Source organism: Mesocricetus auratus, unplaced genomic scaffold, assembly GCF_017639785.1.
Source record: "Mesocricetus auratus isolate SY011 unplaced genomic scaffold, BCM_Maur_2.0 Super-Scaffold_100031, whole genome shotgun sequence".
Taxonomy (NCBI): domain Eukaryota; kingdom Metazoa; phylum Chordata; class Mammalia; order Rodentia; family Cricetidae; genus Mesocricetus; species Mesocricetus auratus.
The window spans coordinates 10,818,741-10,832,292 of NW_024429212.1; positions in this window are offsets into that span (position 1 = coordinate 10,818,741).

Genomic DNA, 13,552 nt, shown 5'->3' on the forward strand with positions numbered 1-13,552 from the left:
ATTCCCCGGAAAAGTCTGATTGCAGCTTCACATGGCTTCGTGCTGTTGTTCCTGCGACTTCTGAAAGATTGGAGGTTCTCAAGAGTTCATCATTGTGGTAGTCCTGACTGAGTCAAAGGACATTTCTGACAGAAGTTTTGTAGGTGAAACAAGAAAAGGCCAAAAGGAAAGAGACAAACAAGGATGGGGAAGAGACATAGACTGTATTTTGTGGTTTGGGCCCTGCTGTGGCTTAGATCTGAAACGCGCTGTCAAATCTCACTTGTTAAAGGCTCGATCCCAAGGGCGTGGCAAAATCCCGAGGGTTCTGACCACATAGTATATTGATCGATGGATGGATTTACATCTTGGTGGGTTATGGTGAGGTAGTGGTAACTCCAGGGAATGGGCCTTAGTTATCAGTGGGTCCTCAAGGGTCTACCTCTGAGGGAACATTTATCTACCCCTCCTTCTCCTCTTCTTTTACCCCTCTTTTTCTTCTTCTTCTTTTGTCTTTCTCTCACTCTTGCTTTCACTCTAACTTTCCTCCATGTCACATTCCCATTGTCAAATGCTTCCACCTAGATTCGAAAGTTACTGGGCCAAGCAACCATGGACGGAAGCTGGCCCAGGGTACACCCTTTCTCCTCTTAATTGACTCGTGTCAGTTTGTCAGAGCAATTGGAAATTGAGTGACACAGATACCAAATTCTTGAAGCCTAGCCATCCAGGTGACTCTTGCACTTGCTTCTGGGAATAATTTGGGCAGGAACTTCCTGAATACGACTGCATGGGAAGTATGTTGCACACCTGTAGAGGGAGATTTGATATTCATGTTATTAAGGAAGGAGCCGGCACCCTGGAAATACTTTGTGTAACTCTACCATTGGGGCTGGGGCTAGCACCATTCTCTGGAATCCAGTTCCATTCTTTTGCTTGTGCAAACACTGGCACTAGGAAGTGTTTCCTGGACTTTGATGTTAAATTCACCCACCATACTCTATACATGAGCCTTGCTTAGCAGGAAGGGCTTCAGTAGTATAAAATGGGATAGATGATTGGAGCAGGGAAGGTCAGAAGCAGCTAGGAGGGCACTGTGAAGGACAGAGACTTTCTCCCGTGCTATCCTCAAGCCTCTGGCTAGAAGTCAAAGCTGGCTGTGGTTTTTGCTATTTTCTTTTCTTTGTTTGCTTGTTTTGTTTTTTATTGTGATACAGATCCATTCACCAGGCCAAAGAGAGAGACCTGGTAAAACCACAGCTTTCAAAGACTTGGGACATTTTAAAAGAATTACAAACAAACTTACTTTTAAAAATAATTAAATGGTTTTGCTTCTTTAATAAACTGATAGTCCTATAACAAACAACATCTCTTTATATTTTTTCTCTCCTTTTTGCCCCACACCCCCAGTGAAAATAAAAACTGCAGAGGAAAACAGGCTTATTGGTGCTTGGTATTTTTTTTTACCTCCAGGTCTTCCTGCCATCAAAATTTCATATGCATATGACCCACTTTGAATGGAAATAAATCTTAGACTCCTACTGGTTGAAGTTTTTAATGTAATGACAGGATATCAGTCCATTAAAAGAAAGGTATTTGACTCTGTATCTTAAAAAGTGGCTTAAAGCAAGTCTTGAATAACCAGAATTTATTCCGGATTTTTTCCAAGCTTTTCCGGATTTAATAGTACAATTTGTATTTCATGCAAGCCCACCCAAGGTGCTAACAGAGATGGAGCCTGTGATACTGTGTGGGTTTTTCAAGGCCTGCTATGTTATCCTCTGTTAGACTGTAAATACTTGCAATGCCTGCCCAAATAGAATACCAGTTTAGCAAAACTCCCTTTCCCCCTAATGTGGCAATTTTTTTTCTTATGAAATAGTACTTAATGAGAAAAATGCAAGATAAATGCAGTTAATACTTAAAAATATCTTTCATATGACAGCCAAAGAAAACTTAATTCAAGTTAATAATAAGAGCCTAAAATACCATCTATTTTATAGACTCCTTTTGGTACAGCGTGTCAGGGACGTATCTATATGGAGAGTGTTCTGTAGGCCAATTGTGTTTTACTGCTGAATTATACAGCTTGAAAAGCAGTGGTGTGGGAATGAAATATTAAAAAAGATGTGGAACAGGTATAAATGCCCCTGTTTGACTCTAAGGCTTGCTGCTTTCATAAAGACTTTTTATACGATGTTAATCAGCTCCCGAGAAGGGAGAGGAGTCAATAAAGTCTTCAGATCCACAGTGCCGGCATTAGCGCTTTGGTTTTGAGAAAATTCCAGTGACGTTTTTGTTGGCCTGGGATATAAGACATCTTGCGGGAATAAGTCTTTATACTGTTGAGAAAGGCATCACTGATGTCCTTTAATGTGGCTCACAGAGGAACATGGCCTTTCCACCAGCCTACCAGGAAGATACGGTAAATTCTCTGTCAACGTCTAGGTCGGTATACTTGGTGTCTTGTAATTATACAGATACTTCTGGTATGAGCTCAGTGCTGTGATTGCTTATTAATTATTTTTCCCTCTGATGAATCAATTTAATTTAACCCCCCTGGCCACAGACTAATAACTTCACATAAAAGAACATTCAGGTAGAGGCACCATGAGAACCAGAGAGCCCATGACAAGCAGTACCTAAAACAAGGGCATTTGGTGTCTTGCATACTTTCATTTAGAATTTTCTTTTTATTTTATGTGTATTGATGTTTTGCCTGCATGTATGTCTAGGCACCACAGGCCTGCCTGGTGCTCACAGAAGCCAGAAGACTAGAAGATGGCATCAGATCCTCTGGAATTGGAGTTACAGGGGGTTGTGGGCCACAATGTGGGTGCTGGGAGTTGAACCTGGGTCTTTTGGAAGAGCAGCTAGAGTGCCCGTCCTTGCTGAGCTATTTCTCTAGCCCCTAACATTTTATACTTTTTGATCTGATTTTCACAAGAGATTTGTCTAGAACGTCCCCCTGCAACAGAAACAACGGAGCAGGAGCATACACACAGAGAGACAGAGACGTGAGGAAGCAGCCGCAGTGGTTTTCTCCCAGAACTCAGACAACAGCGGGATTTTCTGAACACATCCTTTTGTTCCCGATCTCTTACTGCTAGAGTTTGTGCTGTCTTCTGGCTGAGTGTGTAGATGGTGGCACCTCTGATAGACAAGGAATTCCCTGACAAGCCCAGACAGTCTCTGCCCTGGACGTCATCCAGTAATTAAAGGCAGGCAAATCCAGGGAGGAAACCTGTAAGTCAGGGAGGCATTCTTTATGTCTCTTGTCTTTCTCACAACACTGGGAGTTAACTCTGATAAAGCCTCTTCCATGCCTCATGAACTCAGCTTGCTAAGCTGTTGAAACCAAGGCAGAGATAATGGAAGAGAGATGAACGAGCCAGGACGTGAGTCCAGCACTACTGAGAGTGGGAGCCTCTGGGCATGGGCTACAGGTTCGTGTTGGTGCAGACAGGCAGTGCTGAAGACTGTGATTACAGGCTGTTCCTGTAGGTGAGTAAGGCTGGGGGAGTACATTCCAGCCTGGGCTGAGATCAGAAAGGATGCTCTCAGTTTCCTTCTGTTCCTCTGATTCATTTCCAGTGCTCATCTCCAGAGACACAATGGTAGCCGAGTGCCCCTTTTGCTAGGTTCTGGGATTCCTTCCTGGGGGACTGGAGACAGACCAGCCAGTGTTTCCAGACTCACCGTCTAATCATAACACCCCATGCATCATAGGTGGAATACACACATTTAAGCTAAGACGATTTGGGGTTCAGTATGACCCTCTGCCAGCACAAAGGGCAGTGGAGCGGATGCTGGACAGCATGGTAGAGTCACCGCATGTCCAGCTGCAGCGAGAGCAAGTCCCGGGACTGTCAGGACTTCCAACTTGGGACCTCTTTTCCTCCTGGTGAATGTCTTGCTAGAATCACCCCCAACTGTAGGTCACTGCTCATATGGAACACTTAACTGCGGTGTGAGTGAGAATGTCTGCCAGATATTTGAATGTTTGGTCTTCAGTTGGTAGAACTATCTGGGAAGGATTAGGAGGTGTGGCCTCATTGGAGGATGAGTGTCACCTGAAGAGGATATTGAAGTTTCAAATGACTCATGCCACTGTGAGACCGTTTCTCTGTCTTGAGGGTGTGTCTTAAGATGTGACCTCTCTGCTACTGCCCCAGAGTGATGCTTGGTTGCCTGCTCCATGCGCCCTACCTTGATGGTCATGTATACAACCACTCTGAAACCATAAGCTCCCAATACAGTCTTCCATAAGTTACCTTACTTATGGTGTCTTATCACAGTGACAGTAAAGTAACTAATTGTCTTGTCCATCAACCATGTTTGCTCATTGGACTCTTTAGACAGTGCCTGAAGTTTTCATTATTGTAGTTAGCACGTTAAGCCTAGTCAGACAACTAAATTTGATGACTCTCTAATTATACACAAATTCCTAGAACTTCTCTCTAAAGGGTCTGAAATGATGGCATTCCAATGTAGCTGACACCACAGGACGCACCACCAGATGACATATGGTGGACTGCACATTCTTGGTTCCCTTTGGAAATGACAGATGTTAATACATGTCATGTTTTCATACCAGTGTCTGTCACTTAACCAACACCACAAATGCCAACCTCACCATCTCTTCACTTTGCTTGGTGCTATTGACAAAGCCATATATTGTTTGGTCCTTACCAATCAACCAATAAGATGGTGGCTCTAGCTAATGTCTAGTCACTGCTAAATGCTCAGGAAATCTCCAACTTCATTGGTTCCAGTACACAGGAAGCAACACAGTCAATTCTTGCTGAAGTTGTTGTGCAAGTTTCCAGGCCTGGATGGTTGACAACTCCAGCCTGTGAATATTGTAGTTTCCTTGGTGCTATGATGATGATGTATGTAGCAAGGATGCCTTACCAAAACTTTCCTTCCAGTCAACTGTCAGAGGAAGGTTAACTTGAAAAAACCACACAGGCTACTGGAAGCAAAAACTAGAATTGTATTAGGGAAGTGAGATAGCTCATCAGGTGAAAATGCTGTCCACACAAGCCTCATGACCTGAGTTCAATCCCTGAAACCCATTTGTAAGGAAAGAACTGACACCCTAATGTTGTTCTCTGATCTCTGCATAAATGGTGTGGCATTCGCACACATTACATACACACGCTAACAAAACACATAAAAACTCCCATAAAAACAGGACGAAAATGTGGAAGAATGCAAACTGTGACTCAGGTCAGGCATCAGACATACACAGCCGCACGCTTTGTTGAAAAGTGCTCTTGTGTGTGTGTGTGTGTGTGTGTGTGTGTGTGTGTGTGTACGAGTACATCTCTGTGTGAGGGTGTGTATATACAGGTGTAGGGGCCAGAGGACAACCACACCTGTCTTTTCTCTGATGATGTCTACTGTTATTTTGTGAATCAGAGTCTCTTGCTGGCCCAGAACTCACCAAATAGACAAGGCTGGATTGCCAGGGACTCTTATAGAATCCTTTTGTCTCTGCCTCCCCAAACCCGTGACTGCAAAACATGTTTCCACTCTTGCCCTTTGCGTGTGCTGGGGGAGTGTGTGGGTTGAACTCAGAGCCTCATGCTTGCAGCTGAGTGGTCTCTTCACGCTCTTACAAGATGACGAAAACAAGAAGAGTTGTGGTTCACTTCCCACGGGCACTGCATTGGTGACGTAAGAAGGAAAAATAGTTCTCCTTCAGCTTTGCATAGCCTCAAATGGAGAAAATGCCAGGATGAGCCAACCTCCAGGGATTACGATGGAGATCAGAAGCATCATTTATTTGCATGATCTGCAGACACCAGACATATCACAGGTAGGTCATGTGAAGTGTACTATCTGGGGTCATAAGCATATGGTTTTCTCTCTAGCCTCATAGCCACATCTTTTTGTTCTATATGAGTAATGACACGCTTCTTTTTTTTTTTTTCTTAAGACTACAAGCCCTCCCAGAAGGAATCCCATCCTCTTTAGGCATTTTTAGTGATACTCTGTGTGGACTGGGGAAGAAAAAAATGCTTCTGAGCTTGGGAGACTGCCCTGTAAAAGACAAGGGGGCCTTCTACTGTAGTTAGAATGTGAAATACCACCAGACTCTTATGCCTAACTACTTGGTCAACAGCTACCAACTCTCTGCTTTGGGAGGCGATGGGGTCTGCCTGCAGGTGAGTTCCTGGGGATGATGGCCCTCAAAAACGTTCTACTCATATCTGGTTGAGCATAACTCTCTCTGCTTCTTAATCTGTTAAAGTGTGAGGACATCTTCTGATGACCATACTGCCATACTGTCTCCCTCATGACGGTCTATTCCCTTCACCCCAGTTAGTATTATCAGTTTGACTCACAGTCTAGAATCATCTGAGAAGGTAATCACAGTTGAGGGATTGTCCAGACCAGACTGACCTGTGTCACACCTGGGGAAAACTGTCTTGGTTGTTAATTGATGTGACTGAGCCCATCCCACTGTGGGCAGCTCATCTTTAGTCAGGCAGTGCTGGGATGTGTAAGAAGGTTAGCTAAGCATGGGCTTGGAAACCAGCCAACAAGTAGCTCACTTGCCCTGAGTTCCTGCACCGACTCACCTCAGTGATGGATTATGACCTGGAAGTGTAAGCCAAACACAATCTTTCCTCCCTTAGCTGCTTTTGGTCAGAGTGTTTTATCACAGCAACACAAACAAAGTCATGACACCCTTTGAAACTCTCAGCCAAAGTAAAAGTCTCTCCCTTCAATTGTTTATGTGAGGCATTTGGCGATCTTGACAAGAGGGGCAGCTTTCCTCTCTTGACTTGTGTCTCTCATGAAGGATGGACAGATGAAAGGAGCAGCTGTGGGACCAGGAAAGGGGACCGGGAAGTGGTGACGAAGAATGTTTCACAATTTCTCATATTGCAAGGGAATGAAAGGTTTGGGAATCTGACTTTAATACACAGTCTTGGTAAAAAATAGTTCTCCTTCAGCTTTGCATAGCCTCAAATGGAGAAAATGCCAGGATGAGCCAACCTCCAGGGATTACGATGGAGATCAGATGCATCATTTATTTGCATGATCTGCAGACACCAGACATATGCAATATCTGGTTGTTCTTTCTGTATTTCTGTTTAGGCTTTGAAGAGTTGCATGTGACATTCCATTTCCGCCCAGGAATATGGAAGAATTTACTTCCTCTCTTTAAATCCAGTGAGTGTGTTGCTAAATTCTTGGGGTGCTAAAAATACAGAGATACATTCAGTTTCCATGACTTAAAAAAATCCCTCTAACATAAATCCTCCTTAGGGACAGTTGCCATCTCAATTAATAACGTATTTATGTAAAACACATGCATTAAGCAAACTTCAATGTCTTCAAATTTGAGAAAATTCTTGCAAATTACAATTTTAAATAAGAAAAATCTTACTTCTAATTCCCCTTTAGTTTTTGCACTTACTGGCAATTTTCTCTGACTACTTAGCAAGCATTCTCCACACTGTACCTTCATGCATCAGATGTCAAGAACACAGAAACCTCTTGTCTAGGGCACCTATGGGAGTCTCCTACTAGCAGCCAACACCTGTCTTCCTCTAGATGTCCCCAAGTTGTGTACGTTTTTGAGCATAGTACTCACTATTCATCAGCTTAGTAGCAGGGCTTGGTTTTTCTTAGGAATCTATAGGGCTATGTTTGCTGCATGGATCTGAAATGTTGGCCACAATCAATCTGTTCATTCACCATATGATGCTACAGAGTGACTGACAACAAGGCTACTAGTTGCTTAGAAGTAGCAGTCAAGTTCAAAGTGAGATGGAGATGGTTGGTTCTGTTAGGATACATACACTCAGAGTTCCTATGTTTGACAACTGTCTCCCATAGGACCATGCCTGTCTGTTCCTAACCACCTGACCATCTCCTCCTGAACTGAGAGATGAGCTCAATCAAACATGAGACTGAAAATTTACAGTCTGAGAATGTAGCTGTAGGCTTCATGCCTAATCGCTCCTAACCTGCTCTGCATTTAGATTCTAGGAATTTAGAAAGAGAAAGGGATATTTTCGAGAGTGGCTTAACAAGCATTCCACAAGGAGGTAATGGAATGACTGTTCATGTTGACACCTGTAAAAATCTTACTTGAAATTTCCACATTTATATTTCATATTTAAAGTGTTAGGGCTATAGAGAGACAGTCGGCGCTGATATTTCCTGAGGCATGGATGTGCCAACTCTTACAGAAGACTGATGTTCTTGGTAGGATTGTTGGGGACAGCTCACAGTGGCATCTTGTATTCACAAAGGTATTTATTTCAGGTGGAGACACTGAGAATTGAAGTATCCCATGCAGACGCCAACTATGAAGAAACTATGACTCTAGACTTTCTTTTAGGTGTTTTGCTCTTAGAGAGAAAAAAAAAAAAACAACCCTCCACCCAGGGCAAATAGCTAAATAGCTGCAATTTTCTAGCTCATTCCTATTTTTGGGTTTCAGTGCCAGAGGCATTTGAACACCCATGTTGGAGGCTGGATTCTCCCAGAGACTCAGGAACCAAAGAGAGCCAAGCTGTTTTAGATCAATTGCTCCCCATGCTTAAAGGCCTAGTAAAAACAGGTTATAATGTTTACATGACTTTTTATGGGTCAGTTTATTGCAGTTCTATTCTATGGCCTACAGCGGAGGACCATTTTACAGGCTTTGCCATATTTGACAGTTCTGTGCATCTGGTATGGGAAGCTGTTTCTTTTCTTCCTTTCATTTTCTCGTTTTCTCTGTTTTATTCCCTAGCTGCCCACCTCCCCACCTCTGCAATGGTACCCTTTCACAGGCCCCTGCATACAAACCATCTTTCTTTTCCCCCAAAACCTGTAACCACATTTAGATATAATATTCTGTAGATGGTTTGGAGAAAATCCACAGTTTCAAGTAGTTTTCCATTTTTTTCCCCCTTTGGAGACTCAGAAGCCAAATGCCGCCAAGCAAGGCATTTGACCAGAAGACATTGTGTGTGTGTGTGTGTGTGTGTGTGTGTGTGTGTGTGTGTGTGTGTGTTACTTGCTGTGACTTTTCTTTGTTTTTGTTAGTCTCGTTTAGCGGGTAGGAGTGCAAATTCCAGAGCTCAGTAAATCCACTATATCACTGTCTGACCATTTGATTATTACTTTGGAAAAGGTCCTAACCTGTCAGAGGCCTCCTCACCAGACCATGGTCGGGGTTAAAAATTAACTTCTCCATGAGTTGTGTCTGTGGCGATGGCGATTCGCTCTTTGGTTCATTAATCAGCTCTCATGGAACATGCACTATGTGTTAGGCATGGGCATTTAAAGGCAGAGAAAATGAGCAACCACAGTCCTTCTGCTCTGGTTCTGTACACTAATAAATCCCAGTCAGCAGGGAAACACGGAGCAGAGCGAGAAAGGCTGGGCCAAGCCAAGCTGTGTGCCATTTTAGATAGATTGGCCACGGAGAAGTCATGGGAGAAGGTGATGTTTGAAGAGAAGACTCTAAGTGGGCCATCAGGTTGTCTGGGATGAACCCTTTCAAGCAGAGAACTGGGGAGGGCAGAGGCTTTGAGTGGGTAGAATGGTGTGCTGAGGCATTCCTCCAGACCCTAGCTGACTAAGGTAAGGAGATAAACATGGTTTGAACCAAGGGTGTAGTAGACGGTATTCAAATGACTCACTGAGGGAAATTAGGAGCTGTGACATAATACATGTGGAAAATATTACTCTGTTTACATCTGGAGATGAATCTATAAGGGGAGAAAGACAAGAAGCCAGGAACAAACTCTTCTCCTAACAGATGGGTAGAACAAACACCTCCAGCCTCCATCTCTGGAAGAAAATACGTTTATTATTAGTATGGGTGTCTTGACTTTTATTAGCAGGTATCTTAGTTTTCAATCTTGAGACAATGTTCATTTTAATTCTATTATTATCTTATGTCCTTTTAAAACGTAGACCCTCCCACTATATTATGGCTGCTCTTAGTATTTTATTTCTAAATATTAAGTTCAGCATGTTCCTGCTATATGGATTATGCTTTCAAAAGTCATAGCAATGTGGTCCCATATGGTTTCAGTGAGATGTCTGGAAACCTGTGTCGGGAGACTGATGGGGGGAGCTTGCCCATCTAAGGGAATTAGGTACCAAGTAGACAGCTGAGCTGGCAGAAACATTCTCATTTATGAGCGAAGTTCATCCACTCATATCTTACCAAGGTCAAAGCAGTGGATATGATGTCCTCAAGAATGGCTCGAAGTTCTCCTGTGGATTAAGTCTTCTGTACGCTCTTGGTTATACAGAGGCCTGCATGCCTATAACAGGGAAAGCCTCCATGTGCAGTCAGTACATGATGACCGACAGTGTGTTCTTGAGGCATTTGAAAAAAAGGAAGGGGAGAGGACTTTTTTTTAATGATAAGAACTCCATGGAGCAAGTGTGTGTGTGTGTGTGTGTGTGTGTGTGTGTGTGTGTGTGTGTATCTATACCCATGTCTTTATAAAAGAAGCACACAAAATGGCCTCTTCCTCTACAATGCATCCCAGGGCAATCTGCAGAACTGTTCTCACCTGCAGGCCTAGCCTAGAGCTGACCGAGAGGGGCTGGGATCCCGCTCTCCAATCTGCTCTGTCAATCATGCCTGAAATTCCAACCCAAGAGATGAAGGCTTTACACCCTTGACCCCTATAAAATGCAAACACTGTGGGGAGGGACCATAAATCATGCAAACCTCTTTGGGAATTTATCAGATTCCCTCCTCTCTATCCAGCACTGGATGATGGGTGGGGAGGGTGGGGGATGCAAGAATGTAGCTCTGGGCGTGGCAGGCACAATGAGAGTGCCTTAAGGTTGAACCTGTGTGGCTGACCCCACAGAGGATGACTGTCAGGCCAATGGGAGTGCAGAGGGCAGAACTGTGCTTATAATAGCCTTTGTGTGTCGAGCCAGTAGTAGCAGCAAAAGCCTGGTAACATCCAAATAATTGTTCAATAGTTCCCACTTATGCAGTGGCAATTAAAATCATTTATACGATTGGCTTCAGAGAGGCAGTTGGGGAGCTGGGTTTATGCGCCAAGTTGCTCTCATTCAGCTGTTTGAAATAGCAGGCCACCACATCTGTTAAAAAATATATATATATTCTCTTGAATTTTTATGAGTTGGACTCATCGCATCTCTGTTTCTGCTTAAAAAAATAGTAAAAGCTCGAATATATAACTGGTTTCCATCCCCAAGAGTGGGCACACATATCACATTACGTGATCCTTGGAAAGCATCCCTTCCTCTGCAAAACCCAGCCACACTTGGATGTTTTCTTATGCTCAGATTGACTCGCTTTGCCAGTGGTTGGACTCAGTCTCACAGTACAGGTGGTCAAATCAAAATCAAGAATGAACATGCGGCACACATTTTTTTTTATCCCTTATCATGCAAAGGACTAATAATAGAAGATAGCCTTTGTGTATTTATTTTTTATACAGGCCACACATGCACACACCAAGAAATGTATTCTTTGTACAGGTCTAAAGAAAAGTTTCAACTTTCACTGGGGTTTTCAGTGGAATATTAGTTTTTCTTGGAACTTTTAGACAATGGCACATTTTTGGAGAAATCCTAAAACCCACATAACTCAGACTTGGCGGCCACACCTGCAGCTGTCCAGAGGAAAACAAAGGGATTGAGATTCCCAGTGCAGACACAGTAGAGAGTGACACAGGGAGAGGGGAGCATGCGTGGCAAGCCTGTTGTCCTTTTGGTGTCTGCCTCAGGTTGCAGGCTGAAACTTACAAAATGTTAAAAATTGGGCTGGTGAGGTGGCTGATTGGACAAAGGCACTTTCAACCAAGCTTGAATGACCAAGTTCATTTCCTAGCACCAACATGGTGGACAGAAAGACCCAACTCCCACTATCTGATCTCCACATATGGGTTCACATGTACATACACTACACACACCACACACACTACACACACACACACAATCTCTCCCTCTTATATAAATGCAAAAGAAATCTTGGAAATCATGTTCTAGATGAAAGAACAGAATGGAACGTGAGTCAGGGTCAAGCAGAGGACTTTGCGTGGAGTAGGGCTGGCATTATCTCGTAGCAGTAGAGACGGGTATGTTCCGTGCTGGTCTGGGGATGTGGGTCAGCATAATCATTGTCTTGAGAGTCTGAAATAATTTTATGTGAAGTGTGCTTTTTTGTAGAACCACAGGAATGGAAAGGAAAGTATAACAAATTTCCAAATATGTAAGGGTAGTATTTATGACAGCCAGCATTGCATAGTTTCAAAGGGGTCCATTGCAAAGTTTGGGGGTTCGTTAGAGTTAAAAGTATTGAAGAAGCGTCTGTATGGTTGAAACTCAAGTCTGTCATGTGAGAGACCAGTAAATAGGCAATGCTTATTCAGTTTTCCCATTCCAAGTGACTCAAGTGTATATTGATTAGCACCTTGTTTCCTACCTCCATCTGGCTAGTGTTCCTTTACACATACTTCTTCATTTTTCTTGTGATCCTCTTAATCATAAAGGGTACACTATTTTATATTTGGATACACATCCGTCAAATAATTATTCTTATTTCTCATTCATTTGTGAGGTCAAGGTCTTAATTTTAAATTGGTACTGTTATAAAATATGCATTGTTCTTGTGTAGGAAGGACATGCATTTTTGGCAGGTCAAATGCTTTGGGTTTGATTTGAAGGTACTAATAGCTCTTCCTTTTGTCACATTTAAACTTGATTCATTAAAGTGCAGTAAGAATTTCTATTTTAATTTTCATGACCATTTATGAATGGATAAACATTAGTCATCTTTTTTCCTGATGAAAAATACTGTTGCATTTTAGTTCATAATTATAGCCAAATATGTTTTTATGCAAAAATATCACTGTAAAGTCATTAGGTTTCGTTCCTAAAGTCAATGGGTCCAAAAGTCAACAAGATGCTGTTTTCCTATTGTTTTTAGACTTTGATGTAGGGATGGATATAAAATCCACACAGAAATAATGATGGCGTTCTGTGATAAATGTGATATAACCAAGTAGCGTCACTGAGTTGATATTTCAAGCCAGAAAAGAGCTTGTCTAGGCTGGAAGGTTAATGGGAAGGGTGGCTCTTGCGTGGGGTCTGAAGGGTGTGCAGAAACGAGGCATCAGCCCATGGCAAGGCTACACTGAACACCGTAGCGACAGCAAGGACAGAGAATTGGAGAGGAGGTGCTTTTCTCACATGAAGGGAGGCCATGCAAATCTCCACTGTGTAAAGACTCAGTGGGTATCAGCGTGGACCAGGCGTCTTAGCAGCGGTTGGCCGGTGACCATAATGACCAGGGAGATCTGCGGGAGCTTCACTCTTTGCTGTTGAACTGTGAGGAGTAGGTTGCCCCCGATGAGAACAGCAGGGGACTGGGATCAGTGAGACCACACAGGAAAATCCCCTCCTGACTGGGACCAAACAACATCAGCTGTTGGCTCTAGAAGGTAGTCGTGTACAGACAACGAAGGGAAGACAGAGAAGAAAACGGCTGTGCAGTCAGAATTGAAGTGGGCTGGCCCGTGGGGTAGGTAAGGGAACAGGACAGAAACCTAGGCCAGAA